Consider the following 19,672-nt stretch of genomic DNA (forward strand, 5'->3'; position numbering starts at 1 on the left):
GTGTAGACGATGATGTGGGGACTGCCAGACTTTGATTCAACTCAGTGGAATATCAAGTCCTTGAAACAGTTAAATTTTGTACTCGTCGATCTCAAGTGAAATTAGCACAGTAAGCCTTGGTTTGTTTTTTTACTACTAAATATTTCACATGCCTATGTTTTTAAGACCAACAAATCACTGTCCTCAGTAAGGTCTGAATTAAAATCAAATCAAATTTTATTTGTCACATGCGCCGAATACAACTCAGTGAAATGCTTACTTATAAGCCCTTAACCAACAATGCTTTAAGAAGTTAGGGTTTTAATAAAATAAAAAATATTTACAATTAAATTATAATAATTATTACAATTAAATTATAATTCTTAGGGCCTCCCGAGTGGCGCGGTGGTCTAAGGCTCTGCATCACAGTGCTAGCTGTGCCACTAGAGATTCTGGGTTTGAGTCCAGGCTCTGTCGCAGCCGGCCGCGACCGGGAGACCCATGGGGCAGCGCACAATTGGCCCAGCGTCGTCCGGGTTAGGGGAGGGTTTGGCCCAGCGTCGTCCGGTTAGGGGAGGGTTTGGCCCAGCGTCGTCTGGGTTAGGGGAGGGTTTGGCCCAACGTCGTCCGGGTTAGGGGAGGGTTTGGCCCAGCGTCGTCCGGGTTAGGGGAGGGTTTGGCCCAGCGTCGTCCGGGTTAGGGGAGGGTTTGGCCCAGCGTCGTCCGGGTTAGGGGAGGGTTTGGCCCACCGTCGTCCGGGTTAGGGGAGGGTTTGGCCCAACGTCGTCCGGTTAGGGGAGGGTTTGGCCCAGCGTCGTCCGGTTAGGGGAGGGTTTGGCCCAGCGTCGTCCGGGTTAGGGGAGGGTTTGGCCCAGCGTCGTCCGGTTAGGGGAGGGTTTGGCCCACCGTCGTCCGGGTTAGGGGAGGGTTTGGCCCAGCGTCGTCCGGGTTAGGGGAGGGTTTGGCCCAGCGTCGTCCAGTTAGGGGAGGGTTTGGCCCAGCGTCGTCCGGGTTAGGGAAGGGTTTGGCCCAGCGTCGTACGGGTTAGGAGAGGGTTTGGCCCAGCGTCGTCCGGGTTAGTGGAGGGTTTGGCCCAGCATCGTCCGGGTTAGGGGAGGGTTTGGCCCAGCATCGTCCGGGTTAGGGGAGGGTTTGGCCCAGCCTCGTCCGGGTTAGGGGAGGGTTTGGCACAGCGTCGTCCGGGTTAGGGGAGGGTTTGGCCCAGCGTCGTCCGGGTTAGGGGAGGGTTTGGCCGGCAGGGATGTCCTTGTCTCATCGCGCACTAGCAACTCCTGTGGCGTGCTGGGCGCAGTGCATGTTGATACGGTCGTTTTTGCCATGTTTTGTTCAGATAATATGATAATCTCTCTGTCTCTCGCTCTCGTTCACTCTCCCTCACATACAGAATGTAGATCTGCTATACAGAGAAATGGTGGGTTTTCTCTGCCTTCTCCTCTCTCTGACTGCTTTACAAGTGGAGGGTTTCAGTAGGGGAGGATCTTCCATTGCTTCTCAGTGTGGCTCAATGCTACCTGGTAATAGTTTTCATGGCAGCACAGGGCAGAGCTCTTCCTCACCATACACTGTCACTGTCAACCAGACCACCTACCAGCCAGGAGACACCATCCAAGGTGAGTCACCAAGATGGTGGAAACACACTATTGGGCTTACCCGATCCATGCTGTATTGGCTGAGATGCAAGGATGGACTGGGACCGGGAATTTCTAATACACAACCAATTTCATTCCTTGGGGTCCCCTGCAAATAATGTTCCTTTTGCAAGAAAAATGTACTTAAAATTTAGACAAGGCTAAAGATTTACCAGAATTGCGCTATGGCAGTCCGTCCCAAGTCAGATGTTAAATTTCACACAGCATATTCGAGCACAGCTGACCTGACAATATAAGATTGACTTAGTCCAAGGACATGTCGTTCAGCATTTCAGCACTAAATTTCTCTCTCTTTTTCTCTCTCACTCTATTTTTCGCTCTCTCTCGCTCGCTCTCGCCCACTCTCTCTCTCTCTCTCTCTCTCTCTCTCTCTCTCTCTCGCTCGCTCTCGCCAACTCTCTCTCTCTCTCTCTCATTCTCTCTCTCTCTCGCTCGCTCTCGCCCACTCTCTCATTCACTCTCTCTGTCTCTCACTCCCACTCTCACTCTCTCTCTCTCTCTCACTCTCTCTCTCACTCTCTCTCACTCTCACTCTCTCTCCCACTCTCTCTCTCTCTCTCCGTCTCTCTTTCCGTCTCTCTCTCACTCTCTCTCTCACTCTCTCTCTCACTCACTCTCTCACCCACTCACTCTCTCTCTCAGTGAATATGTCAGGAACCATCACCTATAAAGGGTTTCTCCTGGAGGCCCATGAGGAAGGACAGAACACCGCTGTGGGAACGTTCTCTCTCGGCAGTGGGACTGGGATCGTTCTTGTGCCGTGCAATGGGATCGCAGTGAGTTACTGTTAGGGTTGTAAAATTCCTGAAACTTTCCTAGTTGGAGGATTCAATCCCTGATCCTACTGTACCCTCCTGATTCTGGAGATCCTCCAACTGAGATTTCTGGAAAACCTGGGAATTTTGGGCAAATTACCGTAATTTTCCAACCCTAGACAAGAGTTTGTTACCTTTACCTAGTATAGCTAGAACCATCAAAAAGCAATGATCAGTGCCTTACCTTACATCATTGTGTACCAAAGTCATTGTTCTCTATTGACTGACTTTACCTGCTGTTTTACTGTTAGGTCTCTGGGGTGAGTCAAAGCAACAACCAGGCTAAATCATCAGTAACAGTCACCTGGACAGCACCATCCTCAGCCTCCTTGAGCAACATCAAGTGAGTCTGCTAGAGTTGAAAAATAAGGGTAACTTTCCCAAATTTGGAAGATTCCCGGATTTCCTGCTTATTTCCTCCTGAATTCATAAACCTGGAAACCTTACAAACAGGTTTCCTGGAAAATGTGGGAATTTGGGGAAAATTACACAGAACACAAATCTTTTTTACACTATTTTTCTGTTGGAATATTTTACGAAATGTTTCCAAAAGTGTCACGGATATTGAAACAATTACAGTACTGTATATCCATTTACAATTACAGTACTGTATATCCATTTACAATTACAGTACTGTATATCCATTTTCAATTACAGTACTGTATATCCATTTACAATTACAGCACTGTATATCCATTTTCAATTACAGTACAGTATATCCATTTACAATTACAGTACTGTATATCCATTTACAATTACAGTACTGTATATCCATTTACAATTACAGTACTGTATATCCATTTTCAATTACAGTACTGTATATCCATTTACAATTACAGTACTGTATATCCATTTACAATTACAGTACTGTATATCCATTTTCAATTACAGTACTGTATATCCATTTACAATTACAGTACTGTATATCCATTTACAATTACAGTACTGTATATCCATTTACAATTACAGTACTGTATATCCATTTACAATTACAGTACTGTATATCCATTTACAATTACAGTACTGTATATCCATTTACAATTACAGTACTGTATATCCATTTACAATTACAGTACTGTATTTCCATTTTCAATTACAGTACTGTATATCCATTTACAATTACAGTACTGTATATCCATTTTCAATTACAGTACTGTATATCCATTTTCAATTACAGTACTGTATATCCATTTACAATTACAGTACTGTATATCCATTTACAATTACAGTACTGTATATCCATTTTCAATTACAGTACTGTATATCCATTTACAATTACAGTACTGTATATCCATTTTCAATTACAGTACTGTATATCCATTTTCAGGATGTTTTTACATACAAGATTTATAACAATTAGGTGCATGTAGGCTACTTGTGCAGTCCAATATTGGTACGATTATCTGTCTTCCTCTTCAAGGACAACATTTATGCAGACCTCCAGGTTATTTTGGATTGCAGTGCCTAGCATGACAGTAAACCGACTGTCCTCAGTTGTCAACACTACAAGTGCTCCAACCACAGCTCCTACTCCAACAACCACAGCTCCTACTATGACAACCACAACTACAGCTTCTACTACGACAACCACAACCACAGCTCCTACTCCAACAACCACAACTACAGCTCCTACTATGACAACAACAACCACAGCTCCTACTATGACAACAACAACCACAGCTCCTACTATGACAACAACAACCACAGCTCCTACTCCAACAACCACCGCTTCTAATACAACAACCATAACTACAACTTCTACTCCAACAACCACAGCTTCTAATGCGACAACCACAACCACAGCTTCTAATGCGACAACCACAACTACAGCTTCTAATACAACAACCCCAGCTTCTAATACAACAACCACAACTACAACTTCTACTCCAACAACTACAGCTTCTACTCCAACAACCACAGCTTCTAATGCGACAACCACAACCACAGCTTCTAATGCGACAACCACAACTACAGCTTCTACTACGACAACCACAGCTTCTAATACGACAACCACAACTACAGCTTCTACTACGACAACCACAACTACAGCTTCTACTACGACAACCACACCTTCTAATGCGACAACCACAACTACAGCTTCTACTACGACAACCACAACCACAGCTTCTACTACGACAACCACAACTACAGCTTCTACTACGACAACCACAACTACAGCTTCTACTACGACAACCACAACTACAGCTTCTACTACGACAACCACAACTACAGCTTCTACTACGACAACCACACCTTCTAATGCGACAACCACAACTACAGCTTCTACTACGACAACCACAACCACAGCTTCTAATACGACAACCACAACTACAGCTTCTACTACGACAACCACAACTACAGCTTCTACTACGACAACCACACCTTCTAATGCGACAACCACAACTACAGCTTCTACTACGACAACCACAACCACAGCTTCTAATACGACAACCACAACTACAGCTTCTACTACGACAACCACAACTACAGCTTCTACTACGACAACCACAACTACAGCTTCTAATACGACAACCACAACTACAGCTTCTAATACAACAACCACAACTACAGCTTCTATTACGACAACCACAACTACAGCTTCTAATACGACAACCACAGCTTCTAATACAACAACCACAACTACAGCTTCTAATACGACAACCACAACTACAGCTTCTACTACGACAACCACAGCTTCTAATGCGACAACCACAACTACAGCTTCTAATACGACAACCACAACTACAGCTTCTAATACGACAACCACAACTACAGCTTCTACTACGACAACCACAGCTTCTAATGCGACAACCACAACTACAGCTTCTATTACAACAACCACAACTACAGCTTCTAATACGACAACCACAGCTTCTAATACAACAACCACAACTACAGCTTCTAATACGACAACCACAACTACAGCTTCTACTACGACAACCACAGCTTCTAATACGACAACCACAACTACAGCTTCTACTACGACAACCACAGCTTCTAATACGACAACCACAACTACAGCTTCTACTACGACAACCACAGCTTCTAATACGACAACCACAACTACAGCTTCTACTACGACAACCACAGCTTCTAATACGACAACCACAACTACAGCTTCTACTACGACAACCACAGCTTCTAATGCGACAACCACAACCACAGCTTCTAATACGACAACCACAACTACAGCTTCTACTACGACAACCACAGCTTCTAATACAACAACCACAACTACAGCTTCTACTACGACAACCACAACTACAGCTTCTACTACGACAACCCCAGCTTCTAATACAACAACCACAACCACAGCTTCTAATACAACAACCACATCTACAGCTCCTAATACGACAACCACAGCTCCTACTACGACAACCACAACTACAGCTTCTACTACGACAACCCCAGCTTCTAATACGACAACCACAACTACAGCTTCTACTACGACAACCAAAGCCTCTAATCTGACATCAACTACACAACTAATAACTCAACAGATGAGCACTACACCTCAAACCGCTGTACAGTCAACAACTAATAGTGGACCTGGTAAGTGTGATTTACTGTGCTTAATATCAAAACTGGTAATAGAGGTCAACCCTGTCACGTCCCTTCCTTGTTACATACAGTACAATATGTGTTTGTCTGTCTGTCTGTCTGTCAGTTTCATGCTTGTTCGTATTATTGACTCATTGGGTCTCTACAGGATATACGTTTGTACTCAGGATGAAATTGACCTCGACGACAAAGCTAACCGAATCGGAGATCTTCAAGCAGGTGAGAGTCACTGTCAAACATATAATTTTATAATAAATTATGAATAGTGAATCTCCCAAAATGATTACAGGATGAGTAAAAACCTCAACGGGATTTAAGTGTAAGATTGTTAAACAAATAAGGATATTGAATAAAGATGGAAAGTAAAGGGAATGAGGGGGAAGGAGCGTGAAGAGGAGAGGGAAAGTAGCAATAACAAATGTACTAAATGATGTAACCCCTGTGTTTATTCCAGCTTCGTCAGGGAACTGATCAGACGAGGGCTGCCAGGGGACTTTACAGTGCGTTTGAAAATCTTTCATAGCTAGGTGTCAGGGGGAAGAGAAGGAGGACACCTGAGAGAAAATACAGACAGAGCAGGATGCAAACCTGATCACAAAAATTGCTACACACACACATCATACCCTATGACCTACTGTAACTATAAGGAATTGAATATCTACTTTTAGTTGTTTGAATTTGCATTAACCATAATAAATGTTCTGTAATACTCTGCCACCTGAGAGGTCATCCTCCTGTCAGCCAAGGTAAGTGACATCACATAGGGATGTAGGAGAATTTCTGCTATTCAGTTCATTTCTATCAGCTTTAATCTAAAACATTGGGTTGTCTGTCACTGGACGCTGGTTTCCCATAGTTCAGAGGGTGATTCAAGATGAGACTCTGGACCGCTGGGTGATTAATTCATCTGTGATTCATTCACAGGCAGCTGATAAGGCACTAGGGCTGTATTCACAAGGAAGTAAATGGGAAGGGACTAGCGTGAACTTGACCAATAAGAAACGTTAGTTTTCTTGCAAAACGTCTTCCGTGTGCACTAATGAATAGTGTTTTAAGGTCATGGTTTGTCATAAAACTAGTGTGAGCTATGATTGAGTTTGAGTTAATTATTTTATATACTTTGTTGTTTTTTTTAGCATTAGAACACATTTTAGATATTTATCCATAGTGTTTTATATAGGATTAGAAAACGTTTCAGATATTTGTCGTGTTCAAATTACGGAGTTTTTGGAAATGCATGTCAGACTCTGCTTTGTTTTAGGCTGTCACTCTGAAACTGTGTTCCATTCTTTACATTTTTCTACCTGAAGACATGACTTCTCCCAGTGGTCTATTATCTGAAGAGCAGTTCCAGTGCTCTCTGTCTAGATGTCTTCACTGAGCCAGTTTCCATCCCATCTGGCCACAGTTTCTGTCTGGCCTGTATTAAGAGACACTAGGGAAAGCAGTGACGTTGTCCCAAATGTAAGAGGGTGTGTAAAGATGCCCTGATATCCTAGAGAACTAATTCGCTAAAGAAATGTCTGAAAAGATCAGGATGAAAAGACTGAACAGATTTAATCTGGTGTCAAATCTAGAAGTGTTCCCTACGACGTCTGCATGAAGAAGACGCTAAAGGCCCTGAAGTCCTGCCTGGTGTGTCTGACCTCTTACTGTGAGATTCACCTACAGCCTCATCAGCGAGTTGCTATGCTGAAGGTCCACAAGCTGATCAAACCTGCGGAGAACCTGGAGGACAGGATGTGTAAGAAGCACAAGAGACTCCTGGAGCTGTTCTGTTGGAGCGACCAGACGTGTGTGGGTGCAGTGGATGGACGGACCACAGAACTCATGACATTGAGAGAGAGTAAAGCCATGTCGGTAATGTTCTCAAGATCAAACAGATCGTAAAACTTAGCAGACTGAGTTCTTATGATAAGCATCTTGCTTCTTGATTATCCACTGTTACCGGTTCAGTTCCATTGGCACAACAGAATGTGACTGTTTTTCTACAGTATTTCCTTGATGGCATCAGACGAGTTACAAGAAAGAGATAAAGGATAGCGTGCAAGTCTTCAATGTGATTTTCTAGGTGGGGTACCACAAGGTGAAATTCTCAAATCAACTTTTGTGATTTATTTTTGCCTAAAAACCACTCTGTCAATCCATATTTTTGGAGCAGAAGAGAAAGGGTAATGCAGGGTTTCCAAAACTCAGTCCTCCGGACCCCAAGGGGTGCACGTTTAGGTTTTTGCACTAGCACTACACAGCTGATTTAACTGATCGACTAGTTTGGGCAAAAACCAAAACGTGCACCCCTTGGGGTCCGGAGGACAGAGTTTAGGAAACAGTGGGGTAATGCGACTATACAAACCAATCATATCATTATCTCATGTCCTGTATCCCTCAGTGACGTGTGGTGAGGTCTGAGGCTGGCTAGGGTTAGTACGGGAACAGGTGGGACACTGAGACCAGGCGCAAATGGCACCCTATTCCCTATATACTGTAGGGCCCTGGTCAAAAGGAGTGCACTAAGTAGGGAATAGGGTGCCATTTGGGACAAAAACTGAGATAGGCTGGAGGCTGTACACCAAGTAGGAGAAGGAGAAAGATAAAGAGTGAGAGACAGTGAAAGAGCAAGAGAGAGAGGTGGGATCCAATAGGATTAGTCCTATAGGGCTCTACCACAGTAGCTGAGACAGAGAGACTTATAGTGCCTGGAAGACAGTGACGGGACAAAATATAACCCTCTATCACTTCATTATCATCATTGGTATTGCCATCATAACTTTCAACAGCATCAACTTCATCAAGAACACTTCTTCTGTAATTGCAAATGTTTTGTTTCCACTGTGAAGAAACAGGTACACTGCTAGCAACCATACTGACACTGTGAAGAAACAGGTACACTGCTAGCTACCATGCTGACACTGTGAAGAAACAAGTACACTGCTAGCTACCATACTGACACTGTGAAGAAACAAGTACACTGCTACGTACCATGCTGACACTGTGTAGAAACAGGTACACTGCTAGCTACCATACTGACACTGTGAAGAAACAAGTACACTGCTACGTACCATGCTGACACTGTGAAGAAACAGGTACACTGCTAGCTACCATACTGACACTGTGAAGAAACAAGTACACTGCTACGTACCATGCTGACACTGTGTAGAAACAGGTACACTGCTAGCTACCATACTGACACTGTGAAGAAACAAGTACACTGCTACGTACCATGCTGACACTGTGAAGAAACAGGTACACTGCTAGCTACCATATTGACACTGTGCTGTGATTGATGATCTGTGTCAATTGAATTCAATGCAATGTCCAGGCCTGAAATGTCAGTGTAGCATAGGTAATATGCTCTTCTGGCTGTATCAGGTGGAGATTTTAAGACTACATTGCCATTAAGGCCAGATCGTTCTTCAAGATGTTCAAACGTTCATAGATGACCAGCAGGGTCAAATAATGTTGAGTAGAGAAGCAAGTGTCTAACATTCATTCATCCAGCGTTCTTCTCTCCCTCCCACCCCTCCTCTACAACCACAAAATAGACATGTGCTCTTCAGGTCTGTGAGTGTAAAAGCAGACTACTACGTCCCAATATCTACAGCAGCATACCACTTAGAATTCATGCTCAATAAATTGCTTAATTCTAATGCTTATTCATGTTAAATTCAAGGTGGTATTATTACAGCCTGGTCCCAGATCTGTTTGTGGTATACATTGTTTCATTCTAATGCTGATCCATGCTCAATTCTAAGTGATATTGTTATAGCCTGGTCACAGATCTGTTTGTGGTATACATTGTTTCATTCTAATGCTGATTCATGCTAGATTCTAAGTGATATTGTTATAGCCTGGTCACAGATCTGTTTGTGCTTTTTCCTACTCCATTGTCAAGCTAAGCATTTGTAACATGTTTGGTTGGCTTGACAATTCCATAAGGAGTTGGCAAGAGAGCAGAAATAATGGCAACCAGGCTAGTCGTTTTATGAAACCATCTCAATCTCCTAACAGTATGCTAACAAAGCCATAGGTACCTACTTGGCACAGATGTCAATTCAACGTCTATTCCACGTTGGTTCAACGTAATTATGTTGAAATTATGTGGAAACAACGTTGATTCAACTAGTGTGTGCCCAATGGGTAAGGATGTTTTGCTGTGTGGCCTGCATGATCTTACCTTACCAGAATCCTACTGCTTCCTCCATTATTTCTCTCTCTTCTTTCCTCTTGGATCCAACAGGTCCAGTGTGATAGACATCGAGCAGGTGAGAGTGACAGAGTTGGAGCTGCCCAGTCCCTGAGGAGGAAGGAGAAGGGGAAAGAGAGGGAGAAGGAGAGGAGGAGAAGGGAAAGGAGAGACCGAAGGAGATGGGGAAGGAGAGGGTGAAGGAGGGGAAGAAGGAGATGAGGAAGGAGAGGAGGAAGAAGAGGAGGAGAGGGGAAAGGAGAGACAGAATGAGAGGGGGAAGAAGAGTGGGAAGGACAGGAGGAGAGGGGAAAGGAGAGACAGAAGGAGAGGGGGAAGAAGAGGGGGAAGGAGAGGGGGAAGGAGGGGAAGAAGGAGAGAAGGAAGGAGAGGAGGAAGAAGAGGGGGAAGGAGAGGAGGAGAGGGGAAAGGAGAGGCAGAAGGAGAGGTTGAAGGAGTGGAAGAAGGAGAGAAGGAAGTTGAGGGGGAAGGAAATGGTGAAGGATAGGAGGAGGAGAAGAGGAGAAGGGGGAAGGTGAGGGTGAGGAGAGGAGGAAGAGAGGAGGAAGGCGAGGAGTGAGGAGAGGGAGAAGGAGAGGAAGAAGGAGAGGGCGATGGAAAGGGGGAAGGAGAAGAGAAGGGAGAGGAGGAGGAGAGGGGGAAGGAAAGGGGGAAGAAGATGGGAGAGGAGGAAGGAGAGGGGGAATGAGAGGGGGAAGAGAGGAGGAAGGAGAGGGGGAACGAGAGGAGGAGGAGAGGAGGAAGGACAGGGGGAGGAGAGGAGGCAGGAGAGGAGGAGGAGAGGGGGAATGAGAGGGGGGGTCGGTTACCGACTTGCCAAAACTATAGTTTGTTAACAGGAAATTTGTGGAGTGGTCCATAGTTAATCATTCCATAGTTAATCATTAAAAAAGTTTCACATACATACAACCCATTGTCTCAAAGCAATGTCTTCCACTAATACTCACCTCTCTGGCAGTGTATCATAACTGACCTTCAGTAAACTTCTCTCTCCTTCCAGATCTGACACTCTCCTGGAACTGAGTAGAGTAGAATCTACTTTGTGCATGACACAAGTCATTTTTCCAACAATTGTTTAGAGACAGATTATTGCATTTATAATTCACTGTATCACAATTCCAGTGGGTCAGAAGTTTACATACACTAAGTTGACTGTGCCCTTAAACAGCTTGGAAAATTATTGAAAAGTATGTCATGGCTTTAGAAGCTTCTGATATGCTAATTGACATAATTTGAGTCAATTGGAGGTGTACCTGTGGATGTTTCAAGGCCTACCTTCAAACTCAGTGCCTCTTTGTTTGACATCATGGGAAAATGAAAAGAAATCAGCCAAGACCTCAGGAAAAAAAATTGTAGACCTCCACAAGTCTGGTTCATCCTTTCCAAACACCTGAAGGTACCACGTTCATCTGTACAAACAATAGTATGCAAGTATAAACACCATGGGACCAAGCAGCAGTCATACCGCTCAGGAAGTAGACGCGTTCTGTCTCCTAGAGATTAATGTACTTTGGTGCGAAAAGTGCAAATAAATCCCAGAACAACAACAAAGGACCTTGTGAAGATGCTGGAGGAAACAGGTACAAAAGTATCTATATCCACAGTAAATACAAGTCCTATATCGACATAACCTGAAAGGCCGCTCAGCAAGGAAGAAGCCACTACTCCAAAACCGCCATAAAAAAGCCAGACTACGGTTTGCAACTACACATGGAGACAAAGATCGTACTTTTTGGAGAAATGTCCACTGGTCTGATGAAACAAAAATAGAACTGCTTGGCCATAATGACCATCGTTATGTTTGGAGGAAAAGGGCGGAGGCTTGCAAGCCAAAGCACACCATCCCAAAAGTGACTCACGGGGGTGGCAGCATCATGTTGTGGGGGTGCTTTGCTGCAGGAGGGACTGGTGCACTTCACAAAATAGATGGCATCATGAGGGACGAAAATTATGTGGATATATTGAAGCAACATCTCAAGACATCGGTCAGGAAGTTAAAGCTTGGTCACAAATGGGTCTTCCAAATGGACAATGACCCCAAGCATATTTCCAAAGTTGTGGCAAAATGGCTTAAGGACAACAAAGTCAAGGTTTTGGAGTGGCCATCACAAAGCCCTGACCTCAATCCTATAGAACATTTGTGGGCAGAACTGAAAAAGAGTGTGCGAGCAAGGAGACCTACAAACCTGACTCAGTTACACCAGCTCTGTCAGCTCTGTCAGGAGCAACTTATTGTGGGAAGCTTGTGGAAGGCTACCCGAAACATTTGACCCAAGTTAAACAATTTAAAGGCAATGCTACCAAATACTAATTGAGTGTATGTAAACTTCTGACCCACTGGGAATGTGAAAGAAATAAAAGCTGAAATAAATTATTCTCTCTTCTATTATTCTGACGTTTCACATTCTTAAAATAAAGTGGTGATCCTAACTGAACTAAGACAGGGATTTTTTACTAGTATTAAATGTCAGGAATTGTGAAAAACTGAGTTGAAATATATTTGGCTAAGGTGTATGTAAACTTCCGACTTCAACTGTATATACTGTACATAAATACATTTATTTTGTAATTTTTTTATTTTTACTTCAGTTTATTTAGTAAAAAAAAAATCTTAAAACTGCATTGTTGGGTAAGGGCTTGTAAGTAAACTTTTCACAACCTGTTTAATTCGGCGCATGTGACAAATAACATTTGATTTGATTTGAGAAGGTGGACTGAGCGAGGGAGCTGGAAAAACAGAGGGAGAGAAAGAGGAGAACTGTAGGATGGATATTCAACAGCTTGAGGAGATGCTACGAGTGCAGAGTGAGGAGAGAGGGAGGCTGGAGGAGGAGAAAGGGAGGCTGGAGGAGAAGAGAGGGAGGCTGGAGGATGAGAGAGGAAGGCTGGAGGAGGGGAGAGGAAGGCTGGAGGAGGAGAGAGGGAGGCTGGAGGAGAAGAGAGGGAGGCTGGAGGAGGAGAGAGGAAGGCTGGAGGAGAGAGGGAGGCTGGAGGAGAAGAGAGGGAGGCTGGAGGAGAAGAGAGGGAGGCTGGAGGAGGAGAGAGGAAGGCTGGAGGAGAAGAGAGGGAGGCTGGAGGAGGAGAGAGGGAGTCTGGAGGAGGTGAAAGAAAGGTTATGACAAATAGAGGATAGAGCAGGGATGGGCAACTGGTGGTTCGCAAGAATGTCATGGCAAAATGTAGAATTGCAGGAAATTAACTCTAAAACTCTAAGCAAATGTTTCTCTCTTCTGTCAAAAGAGGGGCCCCAAATGTTTTGCTCGCAAGGTGGGGGGAGGCCCCAAAACAACATTTTGCTTACGACCACCAAAAGGTTAAGGCCGGCTCTCACTGCATTTGTGGGTGTGGATGTGGGTGGGCAGACCACTGCAGCCTCTCATGATGAGTTCAGATATTTTGTGGCTCCCACCCCCATTAAAGTTGCCCATCCCTGGGATTGAAGAACAACAGGAGAGAGAGAGGGGTAAGAATCTAACCTCTTGAGTATCTAAATATGTCGTATCATATTCATGATCAAATTTCCCCATTACAAATGCAATAAAAACATTTTATTGTCAGTCTGTTGTATTCTATTCACGTTGACAGAATCTGTTGAGTCGATAAGAGATAAGCATGATTGCATGGAGCAGGAAGAGTTACAGTACAGACAGGAAGTGACATCACTGCAAGAGGGACTCAGTCACAAAGGTCAGAGGTCATGACTGTCACAAACATTAATATGAACAATAAATACAAATAATAATACATTATAATAATAATTACATTAATTAGAATCACATTGTTCTCAGTTTCTAATGTCTTTCTGCCCTTCTTTTGCTCACGTTCTCAGGAGTTTGACATGAGTGTTGAGGACCTCTGTGAAGCCATCACACAGACAAAGGTTGGTCCCTTCTCAGATCATTTAAATAACGACATTATAACAACAGAAGGGTTCCTGTTAACATGATTCACTTTCTCTTTTGTTATGCATCTCGTAATCCCTCTCGTAGGCCTTCAGGCTACAGCAGGAGGGTCGTGAGGGCCTGCGCTTCCTCGGGGTTGATAGGAAGCTGGAGAAGTCTTCCAGAGAGCTGAGGGACCTTAAGGCATCCCAGGCAGAGACTGTGTTAGAACTACAGAAGACTAGAGACATACTGTTACTGCAGCACCGCATAAATAATTACCTGCAGGTAGGCCTAAACACACACACACACACACACACACACACACACACACACAGAGACACAGGCGTGCACGCACGCATCACAGGAGGTTACGCACGCATCACAGGAGGTTGGGGAGGACAGGCTCGTGGTAATGACTGGAGCGGAAAGAGAGGAATGGTATCAAATACATCACACACATGGGTTCCATGTGTTTGATGCCATTCCATTAGCTCCTTTCCAGACATTATTAGGAGCTGTCCTCCCCTCAGCAGTCCCCAAAAGTTTGGACACACCTACTCTTCTTTATTTTTACTATTTTCTAAATTGTAGAATAATAGTGAAGACATCAAAACGATTAAATAACACATATGGAATCATGTAGTAACCAGTGTTAAACAAATACAAATATATGTTATATTTGAGATTCTTCAAAGTAGCCACCCTTTGCCTTGATGACAGCTTTGCACACTCTTGGCATTCTCGCAACCAGCTTCACCTAGAATGCTTTTCCAACAGTCTTGAAGGAGTTCCCACATATGCTGAGCACTTGTTAGCTGCTTTTCCTTCACTCTGCAGTCCAACTCTTCCCAAATAGACCCGCTCTCGGCCAAATTCACAATCACATAGCAAATCCCAATCTCATGCAGTGAATGGTTTACGAAAGGAAATCATCGGACTCAAACATTAGCCACATGTTGGTGCCTTTTCACCCTAAAAATTCTCAGTATTTCATCAAACTTTAGAGAACCCATTTTTCTAATGTTAGACTCTAATGCAAGTTGAAAATACTTCTATGTTGATAGGTTTCTCTCAATGCAGGTGGAATCGAATTCCCTCTCTTGCTCGCTAGCTAGCTAGCCTAGCTAAACTAACGTTACCGGCTAGCAATACAGGTGCACATTGATTTTGCAATTAATTAGCCAATTAGCATGCAAATGACTAGTCATATTTTCTATAAATCAAAGACGAGGATTGTTGTGGCAGAGTAAGATTAATCACATCCAAAATTGCGTAGCTATCTATCCAAACCGCTCTGGAAAATCAATTTGTCAGCATTTTAAAACATTTTTGCTACAGGAACTGAAATAATAGGTTTTCTAGCTAGCTAACGATCGCTAGAAGCCAGCTAATAATTTGATAATTTGGACAATAGATTATTCAGACCAGGGCCAAGGGGGGAGCGTCCTGGTCAAGACAGGTCTGATTTCACCCACCTGTCTAGCTGCATTTCTTAATTTTGACCTGGCTGATAGCTCTGGTCCAGTGCGTTAGTGCACGTTCTTTCACTATTGGAGCTAACTGAGATGTCTATCAAACAGTTATCACAATATTTGGTAGCTAACGACATAGTCTGAATAAGGTGCAATGAGCTGCAAGATAGCCTTTTGACCTAGTAATGTTGTGTTAACTTAGTGGGGGTTTGCAACAATTGGAGCTGATTGGAGACCATTAGCCAGACCATTAGCCTACTTCCAGAAATGAACATGACCACATGATCCTAATCATTATGATAACTCGATTTAGTCAAACTGTGACTTCAATCAATGTTTACACAGTTGAAATTGGGAAGTTTGGGAAACACTGCTCTAGGGCAGGCCGACACTCCCAACTATTGGGGGGCTAATCAATAACCAATAATCAATTGGCTGTACTTGTCTGTGATGACCAGTGGGAGACCATGCAGGCTGTGAGCCAGCAGCAGTCAAGTTTGTCACAATGTATGTCAGTGGTTCAATCGTTCATATCTCTAGACCAGGCATGGCCAACTCCAAGAAGCACTACGCCCCATACAGACACCAGAGACTCCACAAGTACCACAGATACTGACTGGATAGCCCTTCTACTGTAGTTCTGGATGGCCCTTCTACTGTAGTTCTGGATGGCTCTTCTACTGTCGTTCTGGAAAGTCCTTATACTGTCGTTCTGAATAGCCTTTCTACTGTAGTTCTGAATAGCTCTTCTACTGTAGTTCTGAATAGCTCTTCTACTGTAGTTCTGGATGGCTCTTCTACTGTAGTTCTGGAAAGTCATTATACTGTCGTTCTGAATAGCTCTTCTACTGTAGTTCTGAATAGCTCTTCTACTGTAGTTCTGAATAGCTCTTCTACTGTAGTTCTGAATAGCTCTTCTACTGTAGTTCTGGGTGGCCCTTCTACTGTAGTTCTGGATAGCCCTTCTACTGTAGTTCTGGATGGCTCTTCTACTGTAGTTCTGGATGGCTCTTCTACTGTAGTTCTGGATGGCTCTTCTACTGTTGTTCTGGAAAGCCCTTATACTGTATTTCCGGAAAGCCCTTATACTGTAGTTCTGGAAAGCCCTTATGCTGTATTTCCGGATAGCCCTTCTACTGTAGTTCTGGATGGCTCTTCTACTGTAGTTCTGGATGGCTCTTCTACTGTCGTTCTGAATAGCTTTTCTACTGTAGTTCTGGAAAGCCTGTATACTGTATTTCCGGATAGCCCTTCTACTGTATATCTGGATAGCCCTTCTATTGTATTTCCGGATAGCTCTTCTACTATAGTTCTGGATGGCCCTTCTGTGTTTCCGGATAGCCCTTCTACTGTAGTTCTGGATAGCCCTTCTACTGTAGTTCTGAATAGCTCTTCTACTGTAGTTCTGAATAGCTCTTCTACTGTAGTTCTGGATGGCTCTTCTACTGTAGTTCTGAATAGCTCTTCTACTGTAGTTCTGGATGGCTCTTCTACTGTAGTTCTGAATAGCTCTTCTACTGTAGTTCTGAATAGCTCTTCTACTGTAGTTCTGGATAGCCCTTCTACTGTAGTTCTGGATAGCCCTTCTACTGTATTTCCGGATAGCCCTTCTACTGTAGTTCTGGATGGCCCTTCTACTGTATTTCCGGATAGCCCTTCTACTGTAGTTCTGGAAAGTCCTTATACTGTCGTTCTGAATAGCTCTTCTACTGTAGTTCTGAATAGCTCTTCTACTGTAGTTCTGAATAGCTCTTCTACTGTAGTTCTGAATAGCTCTTCTACTGTAGTTCTGAATAGCTCTTCTACTGTAGTTCTGGATGGCTCTTCTACTGTCGTTCTGAATAGCTTTTCTACTGTAGTTCTGGAAAGCCTGTATACTGTATTTCCGGATAGCCCTTCTACTGTATATCTGGATAGCCCTTCTATTGTATTTCCGGATAGCTCTTCTACTATAGTTCTGGATGGCCCTTCTGTGTTTCCGGATAGCCCTTCTACTGTAGTTCTGGATAGCCCTTCTACTGTAGTTCTGAATAGCTCTTCTACTGTAGTTCTGGATGGCTCTTCTACTGTAGTTCTGAATAGCTCTTCTACTGTAGTTCTGGATGGCTCTTCTACTGTAGTTCTGAATAGCTCTTCTACTGTAGTTCTGAATAGCTCTTCTACTGTAGTTCTGGATAGCCCTTCTACTGTAGTTCTGGATAGCCCTTCTACTGTATTTCCGGATAGCCCTTCTACTGTAGTTCTGGATGGCCCTTCTACTGTATTTCCGGATAGCCCTTCTACTGTAGTTCTGGAAAGTCCTTATACTGTCGTTCTGAATAGCTCTTCTACTGTAGTTCTGAATAGCTCTTCTACTGTAGTTCTGAATAGCTCTTCTACTGTAGTTCTGGGTGGCCCTTCTACTGTAGTTCTGGATAGCCCTTCTACTGTAGTTCTGGATGGCTCTTCTACTGTAGTTCTGGGTGGCTCTTCTACTGTAGTTCTGGATGGCCCTTCTACTGTAGTTCTGGATGGCTCTTCTACTGTAGTTCTGGATGGCTCTTCTACTGTTGTTCTGGAAAGCCCTTATACTGTATTTCCGGAAAGCCCTTATACTGTAGTTCTGGAAAGCCCTTATGCTGTATTTCCGGATAGCCCTTCTACTGTAGTTCTGGATGGCTCTTCTACTGTAGTTCTGAATAGCTTTTCTACTGTAGTTCTGGGTGGCCCTTCTACTGTAGTTCTGGATAGCCCTTCTACTGTAGTTCTGGATGGCTCTTCTACTGTAGTTCTGGGTGGCTCTTCTACTGTAGTTCTGGATGGCCCTTCTACTGTAGTTCTGGATGGCTCTTCTACTGTAGTTCTGGATGGCTCTTCTACTGTTGTTCTGGAAAGCCCTTATACTGTATTTCCCGGAAAGCCCTTATACTGTAGTTCTGGAAAGCCCTTATGCTGTATTTCCGGATAGCCCTTCTACTGTAGTTCTGGATGGCTCTTCTACTGTCGTTCTGAATAGCTTTTCTACTGTAGTTCTGGAAAGCCTGTATACTGTATTTCCGGATAGCCCTTCTACTGTATATCTGGATAGCCCTTCTATTGTATTTCCGGATAGCTCTTCTACTATAGTTCTGGATGGCCCTTCTGTGTTTCCGGATAGCCCTTCTACTGTAGTTCTGGATAGCCCTTCTACTGTAGTTCTGAATAGCTCTTCTACTGTAGTTCTGGATGGCTCTTCTACTGTAGTTCTGAATAGCTCTTCTACTGTAGTTCTGGATGGCTCTTCTACTGTAGTTCTGAATAGCTCTTCTACTGTAGTTCTGAATAGCTCTTCTACTGTAGTTCTGGATAGCCCTTCTACTGTAGTTCTGGATAGCCCTTCTACTGTATTTCCGGATAGCCCTTCTACTGTAGTTCTGGATGGCCCTTCTACTGTATTTCCGGATAGCCCTTCTACTGTAGTTCTGGAAAGTCCTTATACTGTCGTTCTGAATAGCTCTTCTACTGTAGTTCTGAATAGCTCTTCTACTGTAGTTCTGAATAGCTCTTCTACTGTAGTTCTGAATAGCTCTTCTACTGTAGTTCTGAATAGCTCTTCTACTGTAGTTCTGGGTGGCCCTTCTACTGTAGTTCTGGATAGCCCTTCTACTGTAGTTCTGGATGGCTCTTCTACTGTAGTTCTGGGTGGCTCTTCTACTGTGGTTCTGGATGGCCCTTCTACTGTAGTTCTGGATGGCTCTTCTACTGTAGTTCTGGATGGCTCTTCTACTGTTGTTCTGGAAAGCCCTTATACTGTATTTCCGGAAAGCCCTTATACTGTAGTTCTGGAAAGCCCTTATGCTGTATTTCCGGATAGCCCTTCTACTGTAGTTCTGGATGGCTCTTCTACTGTAGTTCTGGATGGCTCTTCTACTGTCGTTCTGAATAGCTTTTCTACTGTAGTTCTGGAAAGCCTGTATACTGTATTTCCGGATAGCCCTTCTACTGTATATCTGGATAGCCCTTCTATTGTATTTCCGGATAGCTCTTCTACTATAGTTCTGGATGGCCCTTCTGTGTTTCCGGATAGCCCTTCTACTGTAGTTCTGGATAGCCCTTCTACTGTAGTTCT

The sequence above is a fragment of the Salvelinus namaycush genome, chromosome 36, assembly GCF_016432855.1.
Source record: "Salvelinus namaycush isolate Seneca chromosome 36, SaNama_1.0, whole genome shotgun sequence".
Classification (NCBI taxonomy): Eukaryota; Metazoa; Chordata; class Actinopteri; order Salmoniformes; family Salmonidae; genus Salvelinus; species Salvelinus namaycush.